The sequence below is a fragment of the Bison bison genome, unplaced genomic scaffold (assembly GCF_000754665.1).
Source record: "Bison bison bison isolate TAMUID 2011002044 unplaced genomic scaffold, Bison_UMD1.0 scf7180017864291, whole genome shotgun sequence".
In the NCBI taxonomy this organism is placed as follows: domain Eukaryota; kingdom Metazoa; phylum Chordata; class Mammalia; order Artiodactyla; family Bovidae; genus Bison; species Bison bison.
Genome location: NW_011494863.1, coordinates 2,391,546 through 2,412,847, shown reverse-complemented (window position 1 = coordinate 2,412,847; position 21,302 = coordinate 2,391,546). Strand labels below are relative to the sequence as shown.

The window sequence follows — 21,302 nt, the reverse complement described above, 5'->3', positions numbered from 1 at the left end:
AGAAGGGGACAACAGAGGATGAGATGGCTGGATGGCATCACTGACTTGATGGACGTGAGTTTGAGTGAACTCTGGGAGTTGGTGATGGACAGGGAGGCCTGGTGTGCTACAATTCATGTGGTCGCAAAGAGTCAGACACGACTGAGCTACTGAACTGAACTGAAATTATTTTACCTGCTCTATGGTCCATCTGATGGCAATTTCATCACATTTTCCTGAGCCAGAGATCTTCTAATTTGGTATCCAGAAATCTTATCCTCTCTCAAAGATTTTTTTCAGTTATCTTTGCCATTGGCTATTTTTTTCCTATCAGTGATTTTTAAACGTGTCCTGAAGAGTGTGCTCTATTATTGATAAATTTTCATTAGGTATGGTTTCCTAAAAATGAGTGTAAAAACTCTAAGTGTAATATTAGAGTGTAAATCTGTCTCTTTCCTAAAATACACAGTCATTAGTTTGATCAACATCCTTTCACAATTATGTGACTGCTTAAAATTTTTTTTAAATAGCTTTATTGGGATATATAATTGATATATGAAGAGTGGCACATATTTAACATGAAGGCATTTACTTTTTTGAACTTGATATCTTGCATGAGGAAAAAAGCAGATTTTTCACCTTGGAAGAGAAGTTATGACCAACCTAGATAACATATTCAAAAGCAGAGACATTACTTTGCCAACAAAGGTCTGTCTAGTCAAGGCTATGGTTTTCCAGTGGTCAGGTATGGATGCGAGAATTGGACTGTGAAGAAAGCTGAGTGCCAAAGAATTGATGCTTTTGAACTGTGGTGTTGGAGAAGACTCTTGAGAGTCCCTTGGACTGCAAGGAGATCCAACCAGTCCATTCTAAAGGAGATCAGCCCTGGGTGTTTTCTGGAAGGAATGATGCTAAAGCTGAAACTCCAGTACTTTGGCCACCTCATGGGAAGAGTTGACTCATTGGAAAAGACTCTGATGCTGGGAGGGATTGGGGGCAGGAGGAGAAGGGGACAACAGAGGATGAGATGGCTGGATGGCATCACCGACTCGATGGACATGAGTTTGAGTGAACTCTGGGAGATGGTGATGGACAGGGAGGCCTGGTGTGCTGTGATTCATGTGGTCGCAAAGAGTCGGACACGACTGAGCGACCGAACTGAACTGAACTGAATCAATTTATGATCACAGTTATACTCTGTTAAGTGTAACTGAGGAATCTGTATTACAATATACTCATTTATCATTAGTCTTTTAATACCATTTAAAATAATCTATGAGTTGAGTAGTCTCAACAAGTTGTACAGACTCAGCAAGGATCCTAGGCCACTGCTGCTTTAAGGAAGATAATATCTCTTACAGAATGGAAGTCAAGGAAGAATGTCTGCTGACAGATTACAGTCCAATTTTAGGTGCTGTAAAATAGTGGAACTACAACTTTAAAGTGGTAGTTGAATACTTTGATTAACTTAATAGATTAAGTGAATGCATATCCACCTTTCATATAACACAGAGAAAGATAAAAGGTCTTTACATAATTTCATTACTGAAACCAGAAGAAACATAAACATCCAAACCTACTGCCCAATTACTCTAAAAAACCAATCAACAAATATCCCAATTATCTATCAATCTGAAATTATCAACAAATAACCTAAAGCTAAGATTGATATTTTGTGCAGCTATTAACTTAAATTCTCAGGTGGCCAAAACCAAATAACTCCAACTCTCAGGTTTCAGTGATCCATTTTGCACTTAAATCATCCTGGCAATTCTACTGGAGTAAATGGTCCTTAGATAAGATCCTTGTTTAAGCAAAACCATGGTTCAGACAGAGCAAACTTCACACTCATAAAATTGTCCCATCAAAAACAATCCTCCCTCTATCTTTTACAACTTGAAACAGGGTCTTCTCAAATGTGCCTAAGCGCTGAAGATTTTTATAGCAGCTTTCATAAACTTCTTAGAAAAGTTTTACTTCCACTCAAGGGTCATCCCATTGTATTATCTGGAGATGCACACAAGTTATTACTTTTCCCAACAGAACATTAAGTGTTGTGATAATGAAAGCACAACTTATTTTTCTATTGACAATGTTTTAAAGAAAGTGGGGTATTTCCTGTTCATTAAGTACATATTATGAACTAGATGGTTTATATTATATGTTATCACTAGTCTTCACCACAGTCTTTCAGATTCCATATTACAATTCTTATTTTGCTGAACCTGAAAGCAATTAAATAATGTTAAAGATCACACACACTTCATTATACAGCTGCTGTTTATCACACTACGTCTTAGTGTACCGATATTAGGTAATATCCAGAGCACATAAATTTGTCCATTCATTCACTCAACAAGTATTTAATGAAACCAATTTAGCTTATACTGGAAGCATAATTGAGATCACTGATACTTGAGATACAGCCTAAAGGTCATCACTAATCATTACCCTAGCTCTTAATGGTTTGTCCCTAAATGAGGTTATGTGAATAGAAATAAACATAATTGGACTATATTACATCTTTCATTGAATCAAGGGACACATGAAACTGGCCACCTGATAAACATTTTGATAGCTTTTACAAAACAATAGAAGTTATGCTTGCCTCTGTTTTCCCTGATATTATTTAGAAAGGTCTACTTACTAAATTCCATTTGGGGGGCTTCCCTGGTGGTCCAGTTGCTGGGACTATGTGCACTCAATCCAGGGGGCCCAGGTTCAAATCCTAGTCAGGGAACTAGATCCCACATGAAGCAATTAAGAGTTCTGATGCCATGACACCACCAAAAGAGCCTGCATGCTGCAACTAAAGATCCCATATGCTGCAAAGAAAATTGAAGGTTCTGTGTGCCACAAAAAGACCTGACACAGCCAAATAAGTAAATACATACTTTTAAAAATTCCATCTGGAACTTAATGTCAATACAAACTGCTATTTTCAATAAGCTCAAAAACTTCATTAAAAAAATCTGACAGGTAGACCCATGCTATGCTTCCTTTTATTGTCTTGGTTAAGAACCATAAAGTGACATGTAAATTTCAGTAGCAACAATGGTCTCATTTTAGGGCAATTTGATTATCTTTCATTCCCCAAATGGTTTTCAATCTCTTTTATAAGCCTAGGTTTTAATTAACTATTATATTTTTGAAAATAGAAAGGAAACAAGTCAGGAGAAAATAATTAGGATGCAATACTTTCCTACCCCTTTATAAGAATTCACCAAAAGAAACCAGGCTTCTCATAGGTTCCAGCAATGCTTTCCCAAGAGTAGTATATTTAGCATTTGATTTCTGTTTGACATTCTACAATAAGCATAAAGATACAAGAAAACAGAATTTGTACATTTTCAAGAAAATTTTCCATGTATGTGAGAATTATGGGAAATTTTACACTTGAAGAGAGAATTGCTATAAATTTACCACGATATCAAAAATGTGCTCAAAACACAATTTGTCAACTCTGAATATTTCACAGAAACATCATTAAGATCATCCATGTAGATAAAACAGGCAAAAGAAATATCTAACCTGGGAACACATACAGACTTGTATTCCTAAAATTTATAATAGGGATTAAAAAAATAATCTCTTCAGTTTTTCCTCATGACAACACTTACACTGTGTATATTTCAATGAGAAAGTTTTAAATGCATAAGAATAAACTCATGATATTTGGGATTTTGTGAATAATTTGAAACCATGAAATGACTTAGGATTCTGAGAAAGTATAATGTATACATCTCTAATGACCAGAAAGAATCACTGCACTTTAAAAGAAACTAAATGCAATTTATGAAATTGTTAAACAATTTTGTGTGTAGTTAGAAGTCCCTCTCGGAGAAGGCAATGGCACCCCACTCCAGTACTCTTGACTGGAAAATCCCATGGATGGAGGAGCCTGGTAGGCTGCAGTCCATGGGGTCGCTAAGAGTCGGACAGGGCTGAGCGACTTCCCTTTCACTTTTCACTTTCATGCATTGGAGAAGGAAATGGCAACCCACTCCAGTGTTCTTGCCTGGAGAATCCCAGGGACAGAGGAGCCTGGTAGGAGGCCGTCTATGGGGTCGCACAGAGTTGGACACTGAAGCGACTTAGCAGCAGCAGCAGCAGCAGCAGAAGTCGCTCTATTTATAAAACTTTACATAAAATATCATTTATAGACTTTTCATTGAATGAGATTTATCCTCTCTAGAAGAATCTGTGTTCTTAACACATAAACTGTCATCGGATGTTCAACATAAAACTGTTGCATGGCCAATGAAAAATTAAAACAGCAATGAAAACCAGGAAGAGTTGGTAACTCATAAGAATTGGTACAGTAAATTAGAAAATTACTTAAAATTAGAAAAATAATATAGAGTATTAAAAAGTACTTCATAAAGTAGATATAAAATTTAATATATGAATATACAATATATATTTTAAATTGTTATAAATAAGGTGTGAGGGAGGGCCTGAAGGAAGACCGCCGGGTTGTCATCGGTGTCTGCAATGTTCATATAAATTTCTTGGGGTCTGTTTAATAGATTCCGAATAAATATTAATCACCCATAAGAAGAGGTATCTTGCTCAAAGCTAAGAGAATGCTTGATATGCACTCACCTGAATTAATGCACCATTATCTTTAGAAAACACGGAATCGCCTGAGAGCAAGAGAGGCTCGCTTTTCTCACAGCTCTCTTGACTGATGAGCGTGTCCGCGTAGTTCGGCTGCGGGAAGATCACGTGACTCCCCCGAGAGTCCGCGGTGAGCGAGACCTCGTGCGAATAGGTCTGCAGGAAAGCCCGCACCCCGTCCACGCCCACAAACTGAGACGCCGGCACGCCAGCCAACCCGCTGCCCGAAGCCTGGAACAGACGCGACATGTGCCAGCGCCGCAATCTGAGCGCCAGTAGCACAAAGACAAAGGCGAGGAAGACACAGGAGACCGCGGCCACCGCCACCACCAGATAGAGTGTGAAGCCTGAGTCGTCGAAGCTGGCTGGAGACTCCAGGCTGCCTAGATCAGCCAGGACATCTGGGATGCTGTCAGCCACAGCCACCGTGAGCGTGACGGTGGCCGAGAGAGGGGGCTGGCCGTGGTCCTGGACCGCCACCACCAGGCTCTGCTTGAGCGCGTCTCTGTCCAGCAGGGCCCGCGCTGTGCGCACCTCGCCCGTGTGCAGCCCCACTGAGAAGAGCCCTGGCTCACTGGCCTTGAGCAGGCGGTAGGACAGCCAGGCGTTCTGTCCTGAGTCTCTGTCCACTGCCACCACCTTGGTGACCAGGTAGCCGGGCTCTGCGGAGCGGGGTGCTAGCTCCACGCCTGTGGAGCCATCGGTAGGTACGACGGGGAAGAGGATCTCTGGCGAGTTGTCGTTCTGGTCCAGCACGAACAGGCTCAGAGAAACGTTGCTGCTGAGTGGAAGGTCCCCGCTGTCATGTGCTATCACTTGTAGCTCTAAGTCTCGGAATTGTTCATAGTCGAAGGAGCGGAGCGCATACAGGACACCAGTGTCTGAGTTTATGGAGACGTAGGAGGACAAGGGAGCTCCCTGGAGGGTGTCCTCCACCAAGGAGTAAGTGACTTGGGCATTCTCTCCATAGTCGGGGTCATAGGCGGTCACAGAGATGATGGAAGCTCCTCTGGGGTTGTTTTCTAGGATATATGCCGAGTAGGAGGCTTGAGAGAAGGCAGGGGCGTTGTCGTTGATGTCTGCCACGTTCAAGGTGATGTGAGTTTCCCTGGACAGGGGCGGGCTTCCTCGATCAGTGGCCATCACGGTGATATTGTAGCTAGGAACCAGTTCTCGGTCTAGGAGTGTGTCTGTCATTAAACTATAATAATTTCCATAAGACTTTTCTAATTTAAAGGGCAGATTCCTTTGGACGAAACAGGTTACTCGTCCATTTTCCCCAGAGTCTTGATCATTTATATTTAAAAGGGCAATTAACGTCCCTCTGGGAGAGTTTTCCGGAATGGAGCTGGAGAGAGAGGTGACTACTACTTCAGGGGCGTTGTCATTCACATCCAAAACTGTGATCAGGACTTTGGCTCGTGCAGAATATCCTGCGTTATCCGTTGCTTGCACTTCCATCTCGTAGAATCCTGATTCCTCGTAGTTCAACTCCCCTATTGTTGAAATTGTCCCTAAATTACAATCTAGCTCGAAAAGTTGGGCCGCTTTGCTGTCCACATACCGGAAGGAATACATCACTTCCGCATTGGATCCTTCATCAGGGTCGGTGGCATTTACCAGAAGCAGTTTAGTGCCCACGGCCACATTCTCCGGAACGCTCACACGGTACTCGGATTGAGCAAACGCTGGTGCGTTGTCGTTCGCATCAAGGACCATCACACGGATGCGCGCCGTGCCAGTGCGGACTGGATCGCCCCCGTCCGAGGCCGTGAGAACCAGGCGGTGAACGGCCTTTTCCTCGCGGTCCAGGGCGCGCTCCAGCACTAATTCCGGGTACTTATTACCATCTGCTCCGCTTTGCACGTCAAGGGAGAAGTGAGTATCACTACTGAGATCGTAGCTCTGGAGTGAATTCTTCCCTATATCCGGATCCCAAGCGTGGGGAAGGGGGAACCTCATCCCTTTAGCTGCGTATTCACTCATTTTTATTTCTAATTCACCTTCCTGGAAATATGGGGCGTTATCATTAATGTCCCTCACTTCTACCACTACCCCGTATATTTTCACTTGATCCTCCATCAGAATCTCCAGATTTAGTTGACACTTAACGGCCCCCATACAGAGCTCCTCCCGGTCTATCCTGCCCGCTGTGACCAAGCTGCCGCTCCGCGGATTCAGATCGAAAAGTTGTGTCCTACCTCTGGAGACGATGCGGACTCCGCGCTCCTCCAGTTCCTGAGGCTCCAACCCCAGATCCTTGGCGATGTTCCCCACCCTAGAGCCTTTCTCCAGCTCCTCGGGAACTGAATAATAGATTTGTGTGCCTCCAGTTTCCCACAGAACCCCCAGGAGAACTACCAGCAAGACTAGCTTTTTGCAGTCCCCGTGCATTCGCGCAGGAATCATTGTTACCTTCCTTGAGTATTAACTTCCAGTTCTTCCCTTGATCACCGAAGTCCGGATCAGCTCATTCGTCCTTAAAATCTACAGTTTGGGGACCCGAGCTCTTCTGCTCAGTTTCCTCACAGTCCGAGAGATGGTTAATTTTTTTCTGTGCTTTGTGCTTCACGCGCGTGCACGGCTGGCAGGATCTCTCTCTGCTCTTCTCTCCCTGGTTGGTGAACAGCGGCACTCAGAGTCCTAACCAATTACTGCACAGTCTTAAAGTCCGGGAAACCATTTTGGTTTCTAGACCTTAAATAGCTCCACCTACTGTTCTTCAAATAGGGATGAAAGTGGACCCAACTAAAACTACTGTATTCATCTTATTTGGAATTTCAGTGAACTTCTTTTTATTTCCCTAAACTTCTCATAAACAGCCACCTTCCTGAGATTATTTTCTGTACCTGTATGTATATTCTGATTTTTCTGATGAGCTTTTACATGAAGTTTCTATACACAGTAAATTTAACCATGTAATTTTAGTACACCAGCTTTGGTATCACCCCCAGCACACATACATACCTATTATGGGAATCTCGTAAGGCGTTTCATGTTTTGAGAAAATATATAACAATAATTTAAAAATTCTCCCTCAACTAAAATCTGAGGCAAAATTTTTCGGTAGATTCTTAAATTTGCCTAAATGGAAGAACTACTTTAACAGGTTGACATTTAGCATTTAAAAATCAAATTTTTACAATAATATGGCAACCTAAAAATAAGAAATGTGATTGTACACGTTATCAGAATCACACTTGACAGGAAATCAAGTGAAGAAGACACACATTTTTAGAACAAAATAGAAGCATTACAGAGACACTGGTTCAAGATGGCAGAGTAGAAAGACATGTGCTCACCAACTTCAAGAGTGCCAAAAATCACAACAAATTGCTAAGCAACCATGGACAGAAAGGTGCAGAACCCACCAAAAAAGATACCCCACATCCAAAGTCAAAGGAGAAGCTGCAATGAGATGGTAGGAGGGGCACAATCACAATAAAATAAAAAAAGAAAGCATTCCAACTAGCATTTGCTGAGGATATGGGTAGGACTCTACTAATATATTTCAAAAGAATGTTTAGGATCAACATCCTGTGATAAACCACATCGGAAAAGAATTTGAAAAAAGAATATGTATATATGAATCACTGCTGTACATAAGAAACTAACACAACACTGTAAATCAACTATACTTCAGTTAAAAAAGAGAATGTCTAGGAAAATTAGAAACCAAAATATTATAAACTCACCTTTTTCTGGGAAACACCAAATTCCAGTTACTGACACTTACTGGTAATATATTTGGAAGCCCACCAAAATATAGGGGAAAAATCTATTGTGCTTTCACATATGTAAAGGTTTATATTATGAGGATAAGCATAAGTGGCAGGTATACCATAAATAACATCTTTAACACTTCAATGAAATCAACAGGTAGCTCTGAGAAAAGGTAGGACATAAAATTTATCTGTTCAATGGTACTCAAAGAATCCCTAGCAAATGTACCTAAATATTATGTAGTCATTATTATGTCCTTAATTTTAAAGTTTGTATGCATTCCCCTCTCACTTTGTAGTTAAAAGAGTGAAGAAAAAAAAAAAGAGTAAAGAAAAGCCTTACATGCTAAGATATTGATGTTCTAAAAAGGAGAAACACTCACAGGAAAAACAATTATGCTTCCATTAAAAATATTTGAATGGCAGCAGCATTGTAGTATCCACATCTCACAGTAAGAGAGATTTTGTGGGGGGATAATAGAATAACTCATGAAATTGTCAAAATATTTAAAATACTTGAGGGTTAATAATAAGAGTTGCTGATCTACCCAGAAAGAAACAGAAAAGACAGAGTGGGCAAACAAAAGTGAAGTGATAGTAGATATACTCTGTTTAAGGTTTTTTCTTTTTTAAATATTGGTTTCAAAATAATCCAAACCCATATGCAGATGAAAGGCATTCATTAAAACTCACTTGAACAGAGGCAACAGAGTTACAGCTTAACTTGTTATTCTCCTCAGTGACACTTACTACCAAAGAAGCTTCATTGGAAAGATCTTGTGGGGATACCACTTCTGGTGTCAAGGTGAGAAAGTCGAACCTTGTTTTCTGAGAATCCGCAACGCACAGATTGTAGGAATAAGGCAAAGTCCCCTCACTGTAGTTGGGGAGAACCTCAGGTCCAGTCTTAGAACAGAGATCAGGCTGAAAACAGCCCCAGGTGGCCAGGCTAGAGGAGCGCCGAAAGCTCAGGACGATGGCCAGAATCACCACAAGGAGGAAGAGCACCGAGATCAAGGCCAAGGCCACCACCAGGTAAAACTGCAGCTCAGCCTGGGGGTCAGAGGGCGAGGGCCGGTCACTGAGGTCCGGCAGCGCCTCCTGCAGGCTGTCGGCGAAAACCAGGAGCAGCGTGGCGGTGGCCGAGAGGGGCGGCTGTCCCCCATCGCGCACAGCGACCAGCAGGCGCTGGCGGGCCGCGTCCCTGTCGCCCAAGGCCCGCGCCGTGCGCACCTCGCCCGTGCGCAGCCCCACGCTGAACAGTCCGGGCTCGCTGGCCTGCAGCACGTGGTAGGACAGCCAGGCGTTGTGTCCAGAGTCTGCGTCCACCGCCACCACCTTGGTGACTAGGTAGCCGGGCTGAGCGGCGCGCGGCACCGTGTCGAAGAGCGCCGAGCCGTCGGGCCCCAGCGCCGGGTACAGCACCCTGGGCGCGTTGTCGTTGCGGTCGCCCACCAGCACGCGCAGGCTCACGTTGGCGCTGAGCGCGGGCGAGCCGTGGTCGCGGGCCTGCAGCGTCAGCTCGAAGGCGCGCAGCTGCTCGTGGTCGAAGGCGCGCTGCGCGAACACCACGCCGCTCTGCGGGTTCACGGACAGGTAAGACGACAGCGGTCGTGGCTCCAGGTCGCTGGCCACGATGGAGTAGGAGACACGGCCATTGGGTCCCAGGTCTGGGTCGGAGGCGCTGACTTGCGCAATGGAGGCGCCGGGTGGATTGTTCTCTGCCACGTGGACCACGTAGGAGGCCTGGTGGAAAACTGGAGCGTTGTCATTGACATCAGTGATTCGTAGAGTGACGCTTCTGCTGGAGGAGAGGGGCGGCTTGCCCCTGTCTGTGGCTGCGATGGTGACATTGTACTCCGGGGTCTGCTCCCGGTCCAGGGCGCCATCTGTCACAAGCTTGTAGTAATTATTGGCGGAAGATTCAATTCGAAAAGGAACTTTTTCTTTTATGAGACATGTGACCTCCCCATTTTCTCCCAAATCTTTATCATGTGTTTTGAACAGAGCAATCACAGTTCCAGGTTCTGCATCCTCGGTTATGGAACTAGACACGGAAGTGAAAACCACCTCTGGGGCATTGTCGTTCTCATCTACAACGTCCAATATAATTTTACACTCACCGGTCATGCCTCCACCGTCCTTGGCTTCTATGCTTATGATATAACTGCTACTGATTTCAAAATCTATAGGACCGTTGGATTTAATTTCTCCACTTTGATGATCCAGCACAAACATGTTTCCAATACCTCGCAGTGTTTTGAAGGAGTAGGTGATTTCTGCATTGATGCCCTCATCCTGGTCAGTGGCCTTCACCTTTAGCACAAAAGTGCCTGGGGGTGAGTTCTCACGCAGGCTAACTTTGTACACATCCTGACTGAACACTGGGGGGTTATCATTGGCATCAGTGACCTTGACCCTGATTTGAGTGGTGCCAGTTTGGACGGGATCACCTCCATCCACTGCTGTCAAGATCAGGAGGTGGGAACGCTGTTGCTCCCTGTCCAGGGGCTTCTCCAGCACTAATTCTGGGGCATTCTTGCCTTCAGCCTTATACTCAACCATGAGAGAGAAATGCTCATTATAGCTCAGTTGGTAACTCTGAAGAGAGTTAGGCCCTACATCTGCATCGATAGCTGACTCCAGACCAAACCGAGTTCCTGGAATTGCAAACTCGTTGATTTGTATAACGATGTTATTTTGGGGGAAATGAGGTGGATTGTCATTTATATCTTCTATCATCACGTTTATGTGAAAAACATTTATAGGATTCTCTGCTACAATTTCCAAGGGTACAACACACAAAGGGTTTTGGGGACAGAGCGACTCCCGATCTATTCTGTCACTCACAAGTAAGTTCCCATTCTCCGTGTTTACAGTAAAGTATAGTTTCTCAGAACTAACTCTGAGGTTGCGGGTCAATAAATCCTGTACATGCAGCCCCAGGTCCTCGGCCAGATTCCCCACCACGGAGCCTCTGGTCGTTTCTTCTGGAATAGAATAGCGGATCTGTTCGGAAAGCGCCCCGCAGAACAAAGGCAGCAAGAAAGGAAAGAGTACTTGCCGCCGCCGGGTACTGCTTCTCTGCTTCGCCCTATTTCCCATTCTTCTCTGCGATGCTGCAGCCTCCGATGTGAAGAGATGGTTTGCAAATTGCGTTTAAAATATTTACATCGACCACATAGAAAACTCAACGCTCCCAGTTTGAAGACAACCTAATCGGTATTCCGGAATCAGATTTGCGGAGTAGCAAGCCTGAGAACTGGCTACTCTTCCTTCGGACTTGATTGTGTGACTGCGCAAGAAATCACTCGGGTAGACACGGAAAGCTAGTTCTTGCAGCGCATTGGCCAACAGCGGCGCTCGGAGTCTATTTAGCAAACTGCAGTCCGAAGCCTTGTAAATAATGGGATTCAGTATTCCAGCAGATATGTTGAACTGATTTATGGTGAATGAGGCAGTTTAGGAGTTTTGGATAGGTCTATTCTCCAGTGTTTATAACCAAACAGGGCTCCTTAGAGGTGAGATCCTATAGAAGAGCCATTAATCCAATAATGAGGAAAGTTTGTCTTTTTCTAATCAGAGGAAATGCACATATTGGAAGAACAAAAGTAGTCTTCTCTCCACGAAGACCACGTGGAAAAACAGCCCCACCAAGTGGTTTGGGGAAATTTTGACAGCTGTGAAATGATACCCAGTATTATCTTCAATCTGATATGCATATGAGTTTCCTCCTTTCATCAGAGAAGGTGAGATCGGAGCTGTATAGGGCATTACTCAGGATAAGAATAGCCAATACCATAAAGTCTTCCTTGTTACTTATCAAAGACATTTACGAAAAGAATTATGAAGTGTTTTACACTTTCATCATAAATATAAAAGGGTACCCTAGTAGGTTACTATAGGAATTTAATGACATGAAATGTGAGCGTTCTAGTTTTATCCTTTTATTTAACTGTACCTTAAGTTGCATCTCAACAGAACTTTATCTATCTCTAATCAAAATAACCTTCTTAATCTCAAGTGTCAAAACCAGCCTTTCCATTTTGTTCTCTAAGATCTTGGTTGCCAACTCCTAACTAGTTCAGATTATGTTTTTTAAAAATACGGAACAACCTCCCTCTCCCAGCAAAAGCCTCATATTCCTTTTATTCAACTAGTTTCCATTCAAGTAAAATGCCTTAAATCTTTTTCCTCAGTTTGGAATCTCATAAGCATAAATTCTATCCTGATGATGCTCAAAACACTCAACGTTTTTCTTGACTTCAAGACAAATTTAGGCAGCTGTTGCAGGACTTCCCTTTCCTTACAGCTGAAATTCTTTTTGCTCAAACATTAGATACTCAATTTATAGTTAATCATAGTAAGGTCAGTTCTGAAATGAGAAGGGATATCTTAAAAGGAAAGGTGAATATGCAAGTAATCTGGGCAAAATATCTAGAAGTGCTGTGAGAGTGTTGAGCTGAATTGTTGACTATGGAGATGATTCCTGAGATCAATACCCTAGAAAAGTTTTCCTTCTTCCCTTAACTTTCCTAGGCATTGCTTCAGATAACACACTATTAGGTAACTATTAGGTTCAATAACAAGGTGGTTCTGAACCTAAGAACTGATTATGAAAAAAAAAAAGTGAAAGTATGAATCATTCAGTTGTGTCTGGCTCTTTGTGACCCCACGGATTGTAGCCCACCAGGATCCTCTGTCCATGGAATTCTCCAGGCAAGAATACTGGAGTGGGTAGCCATTCCCTTCTCCAGGAGATCTTCCCCAGTCAGAGATCAAACCCAGGTCTCCTTCATTGTAGGCAAATTCTTTACCATCTAAGCCATCATGGAAGCCCCAAGAATTGAGTATACTACTATTTAATATAAAAATGAGTTTACATGAAAGTAACACAATGTTGTAAATCAACTATACTTCAATTTAAAAAATGAGTTTACACACAGATATAGAGAATAGACTTGTCATTGCCAAGGGGGAGAAGGGGTGAAGGAGGGAAGGATTGAGAGTTTGGGATTAGCAGATGCAAACTATTAAAAGGATGGATGAACAACAAGGCCTACTGTATAGCACAAGGAACTATATTCAACATCCTGTGATAAACCATAATGAGAAAAAAGCATATGTATATAGTGAAGGTTGCTCAGCTGTGTCCGACTCTCTGACAGCCCATGTAATATACAGTCCAAGGAATTCTCTAGGCCAGAATACTGGGGTGGGTAGCCTTTCCCTTCTCCAGAGGATCTTCCTGACCCAGTAATCTAACTAGGGTCTCCTGCATTGCAGGCGGATTCTTTACCAGCTGAGCCACAAGGGAAGTCCAAGAATACTGAAGTGGATAGCTTATCCCTTCTCCAGAGGATCTTCCTGACCCAGGAATCTAACTGGGGTCTTCTGCATTGCAGGTGGATTCTTTATCAACTGAGCTATGAGGGAAGCCCACTGTGTGTGTGTGTGTGTGTGTGTGTGTATTCCATAGAATGGAATCAGTCTTTCTACGCAGCACAAATTAACACTGTAAATCAACCATACTTCAATAAAATGCTTTAAAGTGAGTTTGCAAAGGAAATAAAGATGAGTCCAAGACTCCTAAGCATACTGAAAACAAACAAAATATCCAGAGGAATACCAGCTAAATCAATCTCATGAAGTCTAAATACCCACTCCATCTCTTATATTCACAAAATATTCCATATGAATAAATCTAAAAAATGTAAACATGTTTAGCAGATTTGAAAATAGCTTTTTGAGAAGCACTGGATCAAAATTAAAAATTATTTCTATAGGAGAATTTACTACATTAAAAAATTCTTCAACAATACACAGACACTAAAGTTCAAGTAAAAGAATAAAAGGAAATAATACCAGTTCTACAATTCAACTACTTCTTCAGAACAATCTAGTGACTTCACTGTATAAATAGAAAAGATGTCTAGAACTTAAGGTGAAAAATATGTTCTACATTTTCTCTCCCAAGAGAGCCTCATATTTAAAAGGGAGTCAGTATGTCTTATTTTAATGAGGCAAAGAAATGAGATAAGGTTGAAATAATCAACAGAAGCTAAACATTACTAATCACCAAAAGTCAAAAGAGAATTGTTTTGTGCTCAGAAAAAAAAGCTTCTGTGTGTAAAAGTGTATATGTGTGAGTATGTGTGTATATGTATTATAGATGAAGAAAAAGAGCTAGAGTAAGTATGCTGTTGAGTCAACATGAGTATTAGAAGTAAAACAAATAATGGTAGAATATAAGTATAAATCTGTGGAGGCAATACAAAGCTGAAATGAAATAAATAAAAATGTTTATGAATCATTAACTTGAACACAACCAGTTTACATTTATAGCCAAACACTGATGATAGAAAAATATTACTAAAATTCAATTTAAAACCAATGATAACAGAACTGGACCTCTGAAATTAAAACAAAGAAACAAAAGAACCTGCCAGGACCAAAAGAAGAAAAAAACTTTCACAAAACCTTCCTGGAAAATGATGATAACCTGATTAAAGGTAAAGTACAGAATTTCACATGCTTTGCTTTATACAAGAACATACACCCCCTCCCAAACAGTTCATACAATAGGCTCAGGGGGAAAAAAAAGTAATCTTAAAAGACCTATGCACAGACATCAACAATTGGAAGGCAGGAAATAACTCTCACCTGATTACCAGTAGGATCACATTTGCCTAAACCTGTAACTGAATCTTCAGTTATCAAAAGAGGCTCGCTTTTCCCACAGCTCTCTTGACTGACAAGCGTGTCCGCGTAGTTCGGCTGCGGGAAGATCACGTGACTTCCCCGAGAGTCCGCGGTGAGCGAGACCTCGTGCGAATAGGTCTGCAGGAAAGCCCGCACCCCGTCCACGCCCACAAACTGAGACGCCGGCACGCCAGCCAACCCGCTGCCTGAAGCCTGGAACAGACGCGACATGTGCCAGCGCCGCAATCTGAGCGCCAGTAGCACAATGACAAAGGCGAGGAAGACACAGGAGACCGCGGCCACCGCCACCACCAGATAGAGTGTGAAGCCTGAGTCGTCGAAGCTGGCTGGAGACTCCAGGCTGCCTAGATCAGCCAGGACATCTGGGATGCTGTCAGCCACAGCCACCGTGAGCGTGACGGTGGCCGAGAGAGGGGGCTGGCCGTGGTCCTGGACTGCCACCACCAGGCTCTGCTTGAGCGCGTCTCTGTCCAGCAGGGCCCGCGCTGTGCGCACCTCGCCCGTGTGCAGCCCCACCGAGAAGAGCCCTGGGTCACTGGCCTTGAGCAGGCGGTAGGACAACCAGGCGTTCTGTCCTGAGTCTCTGTCCACTGCCACCACCTTGGTGACCAGGTAGCCGGGCTCTGCGGAGCGGGGTGCTAGCTCCACGCCTGTGGAGCCATCCGTGGGGAGGGCAGGGTATAGGATTTCGGGTACATTGTCATTCTGGTCCAGCACGAATATGCTCAGTGATACGTTGCTGCTGAGTGGTGGGTTCCCACTGTCATGCGCTGTCACCCACAAGTGCAGTTCATGGAACTGTTCGTAGTCGAAGGAACACAGAGCATACAGAATGCCAGTGTCTGAGTTTATGGAGATGTAGGAGGATAGAGGTGCTCCCTGGAGGGTATCCTCTGCCAGAGAATAAGTGACCTGGGCATTCTCTTTGCTGTCCTGGTCAAGTGCAGTCACCGAGAAGAAGGAGGCCCCTCTGGGGTTGTTTTCCAGAATGTAGGCAGAATAAGAGGAGTCCGTAAAAGTGGGTGGGTTATCATTGTCATCTGCTACATTCAGTAAAATGTGAGTTTCTGTAGACAAGGGTGGACTTCCCTGATCTGTTGCTGTCAGTGTTATATCATAGCTCTGAACCTGCTCCCTGTCCAATGCTCTGTTTGTTATCAACTTGTAATAATTTCCGTAAGTCTTTTCTAGTTTAAAAGGCAGATTATTTGGAATGAAACAGGAAACTTGACCATTTTCTCCGGAGTCTTGATCTTGCACATTTAGAAGAGCAATCACCGTACCCGGAGGAGAGTTTTCCAGCACCGAATTAGTAGAAGATGTGATAGTTATTTCTGGAGCATTATCATTCACATCCACAACTGTGACCAACATTTTAGCAGTGGTAGAGAGACCTCCGCCATCTTGGGCTTGAATTTCCATCTCATAGAATCTATATTTCTCAAAATCCAGAGAACCCTGTATTAAGACATCTCCAGATAGAGAATTCAACTGGAATATTTTAGAAGCTTTGCTTTCCACATTTCGGAATGAATACACTACTTGCCCGTTGATTCCCTCATCTGGGTCAGTTGCATTCACCGTGAGCACCCGAGTTCCAGAGCTGAGGTTCTCAGGAACGCTCACTTCATATGTAGATTGTGTAAATTTGGGGATATGATCATTTACATCGAGGACCACCACGCGAACCGGAACAGTGCCCTGGCGGATGGGATCTCCTCCATCTAAGGCTGTGAGGAGGAGGTGATGAGCAGCCTGTGTTTCCCGGTCCAGGCTCCCCTCCAGCACTAGCTCAGGATTCTTGGCCCCATCCATACTGCCTCGTACTTGCAAGGAAAAGTAACTGTTAGGATTGAGCTGGTAGCGCTGGAGGGAGTTCATTCCCACGTCTGGATCCCTAGCGTTAGGAAGAGGAAATCGCGATCCCAGAGTTGCGTGTTCACTGACTTTTATCTCTACTTCCTCCTCCTGGAAGCTAGGGGCGTTATCATTAATATCCATTATTTCCACCTCCACTCCGTAAATCTTCAGGGTATCTTCCACAAGTATCTCCATGTTTAAAAAACAGGAGGAAACCGCCTCACATAGCTCCTCCCGGTCTATCCTACCCGCGGTGATCAAACTGCCACTTCGCGGATTTAGAGCGAAAAGCTGCGTCTTTCCTCTGGAGACAATGCGGACTCCGCGCTCCGCCAGTTCCCTGGGCTCCAGCCCCAGGTCCTTGGAAACATTGCCCACGAAGAAGCCTTTGTCTGTCTCTTCCGGCACCAAGTATCGGATCTGCACGGCCCCGGACTCCCGCAGCGTCCCCAGGAAAATATACAGTAGGACCAGCCCGCTGCAATCCAGAAGCAGTTGCCGCTTCGCCATGGCTGAGCCGATATTCCGCGGTTTCTTGAGCCTTTAGGTTCTGAATCAGCTTATGTATCTACGAAGTCCCTGGCTGACTACATCCAAAAATATATTAGAGAGCGAAGAGAAGTACTTTTAAGTTTTCAGCATCAGGATCTGTAAGTATCCACCTCACTCAGCTTTGTGAGGAAGAGGTAGGAGGGAGGGAGAGAGGGACTCTGTAGCTTGCAGCTTCTCGTTCCCTAATTGGTGAACAGCGGCGCCTGGAGCCCAATCTTATTATTGCAACGAGAAAGAAAAACGCAACTATTGCTCCTGTTCAGAAGTTATTACACTCCCCTCTTTGAGAATCACAAGTATTTGTAAAGCATAAAATTGCAGACAATAAAGTTATGTGATATGATGTTAAAGGTTTACCAAGAGCACTTATGAAAAGAATAACTATTAAAAAGGCTTGCTAAAATAATTTCAGACTACTGGAACTGAAAACTTGCAGGTTAGATTTGATTCCCTTTGTTTTTTATTGACTAAAGGGAGCAGTATTTGTGGTTGTGTAACTAGCACGGTTCCAACAAAATTATCAGTTAGGATTAAGACTGTAATTCTTACCAATGTTTCTTTGTTGCGTAAAATAAACATTGGAGAGAATGTGGATCGCATTAGAGTTGTCATTTAAAATACCACAGCATAAATCCTTATCCTTAATTTAAAGGTATTCTAGGGATTTCCCTTGTGGTACAGTGGTTGAGACTCCATGCTTCTAGTGCAAAGAGGTGCAGCTTCAATCCCTGGTCAGAGAACTAATATCCCACATGCCACCGCCAAAAAAAAAAAAAGTATTCTATTTCATGAAAAATCGACCTGAGCCTTCTCTATATACTTCACCTTAAAATATATTTGAATAGTAGAGGGTTTGCAGCATCTTAAACTTTAGTCTTAACAGTAATACCCTTGAGTTTGAAATAGATTTATTTTAGGAATTTTATCAAGAGATGGAATCTAAAATCTCAAAATAACAGTGCTATATTAGAATATATTGGCATACTGGAATATAAAAAGTATTAAGTACTTACCTGTTTAAAAGTGTTCTTATCTGCTTCAATACTAGGAGTTAAAATGCTATCCAATAGCACTGAAGAGCTATCTTTGTTGAGAATATCTTGTGTGGCAGGACAGTGTTCAACAGATGTGAGAAAATTAAGTTCTGGATTAGTTTGATTCCCAGGCACACATAAATTATAGGCATAGGGCAACGTTCCCTCACTGTAGGTATGAGGAATCTCAGGACCAGACTTAGAACAAAGAATAGACCCAAAGAAGCCCCTAGCGCTGGGGCTGGAAGAGCTTCGAAGGCGCACAGCGATGGCCAGAATCACCGTAAGGAGGAAGAGGACCGAGATCAAGGCCAAGACCACCACCAGGTAAAACTGCAGCTCAGCTTGGGGGTCAGAGGGCGAGGGCCGGTCACTGAGGTCCGGCAGCGCCTCCTGCAGGCTGTCGGCGAAAACCAGGAGCAGCGTGGCGGTGGCCGAGAGGGGCGGCTGTCCCCCATCGCGCACAGCGACCAGCAGGCGCTGGCGGGCAGCGTCCCTGTCGCCCAAGGCCCTCGCCGTGCGCACCTCGCCCGTACGTAGCCCCACGCTGAACAGTCCGGGCTCGCTGGCCTGCAGCACGTGGTAGGACAGCCAGGCGTTGTGTCCAGAGTCTGCGTCCACCGCCACCACCTTGGTGACCAGGTAGCCGGGCTGCGCGGCGCGGGGCACCGTGTCGAAGAGCGCCGAGCCGTCGGGCCCCAGCGCCGGGTACAGCACCCTGGGTGCGTTGTCGTTGCGGTCGCCCACCAGCACACGCAGGCTCACGTTGGCGCTGAGCGCTGGCGAGCCGTGGTCGCGGGCCTGCAGCGTCAGTTCGAATGCGCGCAACTGCTCATGGTCAAAGGCGCGCTGCGCGAACACCACGCCGCTCTGCGGGTTCACGGACACGTAGGACGACAGCGCGCGTGGCTCCAGGTCGCTGGCCACGATGGAGTAGACCACCTGGCCGTTGGGTCCCAGGTCTGGGTCGCGAGCGCTGACTTGGGCGATGGAAGCGCCGGGTGGGTTGTTCTCTACCACGTGGACCACATAGGAAGCCTGGTGGAAAACCGGAGCGTTGTCGTTGACATCGGTGATGCGTAGGGTAATGGTAGTGCTGGAGGAGAGGGGCGGCTTGCCCCGGTCAACGGCTGTGATAGTGACGTTGTATTCCGGAGTCCGTTCTCTGTCCAGGGCCCCATCTGTTACTAACTTGTAGTAATTATTAGAAGAAGAATGAATTTTAAACGGAATGTCTCTACTTAAATTACACGTGACTTCTCCATTTTCCTTGGAATCCTGGTCCCGTGTTTTGAAGAGAGCCACAACCATTCCTGGCGGGGAATCCTCCAAAATTTGATCTGAGAGAGAGGTGATGATTATTTCTGGGCTGTTGTCATTTTTGTCCAAAACCTCAATAATTACTTTACACCGTGTAGAGAGCGATCCTCTGTCCTTTGCTTCCACAACCATGGCGTATCTTCCTACATTTTCATAATCCAAGGGTTGATGAGTTATGATGTTTCCTGTAGCAGAATCCAGAGAGAACACGTGCCGGGCTGTATCAGCCACACCAAGGAATGAGTAGGTGATCTCTGCATTGACGCCTTCGTCTTGATCGGTAGCGCTCACCCTCAGCACGAAGGTGCCTGGGGGCACATCTTCCCGAAGGCTGACCTTGTACACATCTTGGCTGAACACAGGGGGATTATCGTTGGCATCCACCACCAGGACTCGGATCTGAGCTGTGCCGCTTTGCGGCGGATCCCCGCTGTCTAAGGCTGTCAGCACCAAATGGTGAACGCTCTGCGTTTCTCTGTCTAGGGCCTTCTTCAATACCAGTTCTGGATATTTGCCCCCGTCAGGATTGTCTTTCACCACTAACGAGAAATACTCATTAGAATTTAGTTGGTATTTGCTCAGTGAATTCATACTAATATCGGGATCATTTGCAGGCTCAAGAATTGTTCCAGTCCCCGGGCTGACAGATTCACTGATTTCTAAGTATATTTCATCCTTATGGAATTGAGGAGCATGGTCATTAATATCTTCAACAACCACAATGATATGAAAAATATTTAAAGGATTTTCTACCACAGCTTCCAACTGCAATTCACATCTTCTCTCTTTGCATATCTGCTCACGGTCTATTCGGTCCTTCACAAGTAAGTCCCCGCTCTCCGCGTCTACGTTGAAGAGCAGCTTCTCCGCGCTAACTCGCAGCTTTCGAGCCGACACATCCAGGACACTGAGCCCTAGATCCCTGGCGAGATTCCCTACCACGGAGCCCTTGGCCAGCTCCTCGGGAATCGAGTAGCGGATCTGCTCGCAGAGCGCGGGGTAGAACAAAGGCAGCAGGAAGAGAAACAGTACCTGCCTCCGGTCAGCCGGGCGTGTCTGCGTGCAGCTCCCTCCCATTGCGCACTCTAGTTCTTGCTGGGTCCCAGTCTTTCTAGTTGGAGAAAGTGCACATGGCACACCGGTAAAGCATTTGGCCCAGGACAGGCGGAACCCCCAGTCTAGGGGCTGGGAATCCTTGTGTGCTAGGGAGAATGCGCGGCCAGGAGCTCCAGTGTATAAGCGGGTTTCCTTCTCTCTGTGTTGGTGGCTGCGCAGGAAATCCCTGGCTAGAGGCTGAGGAATCCCGGGCTTCAGAGCTTGCCCTGCACTGGCCGACAGCGGCGCCCAGAGGCTTCGTGTGGAACCGCAGATTACGTTTTCTGCTTTATTTCAGGAAGTCTTTAAAGACAAGATGATCGCAGCTGAAATATTTGAACCTTATTCCTCCGGTGATTCTGTTTTCTTCATGAAACTTTTTTTTTTCACATGGTCA

At 44.7% G+C, this 21,302-nt stretch overlaps 1 protein-coding gene across 1 annotated transcript in view; it reads right to left on the bottom strand.

The window, feature by feature from the left end:
- Positions 1-21,302, bottom strand: part of PCDHGA9 (protocadherin gamma subfamily A, 9) — a 49,781-nt gene that overhangs the window by 3,598 nt on the left and 24,881 nt on the right. The window lies entirely within an intron of this gene.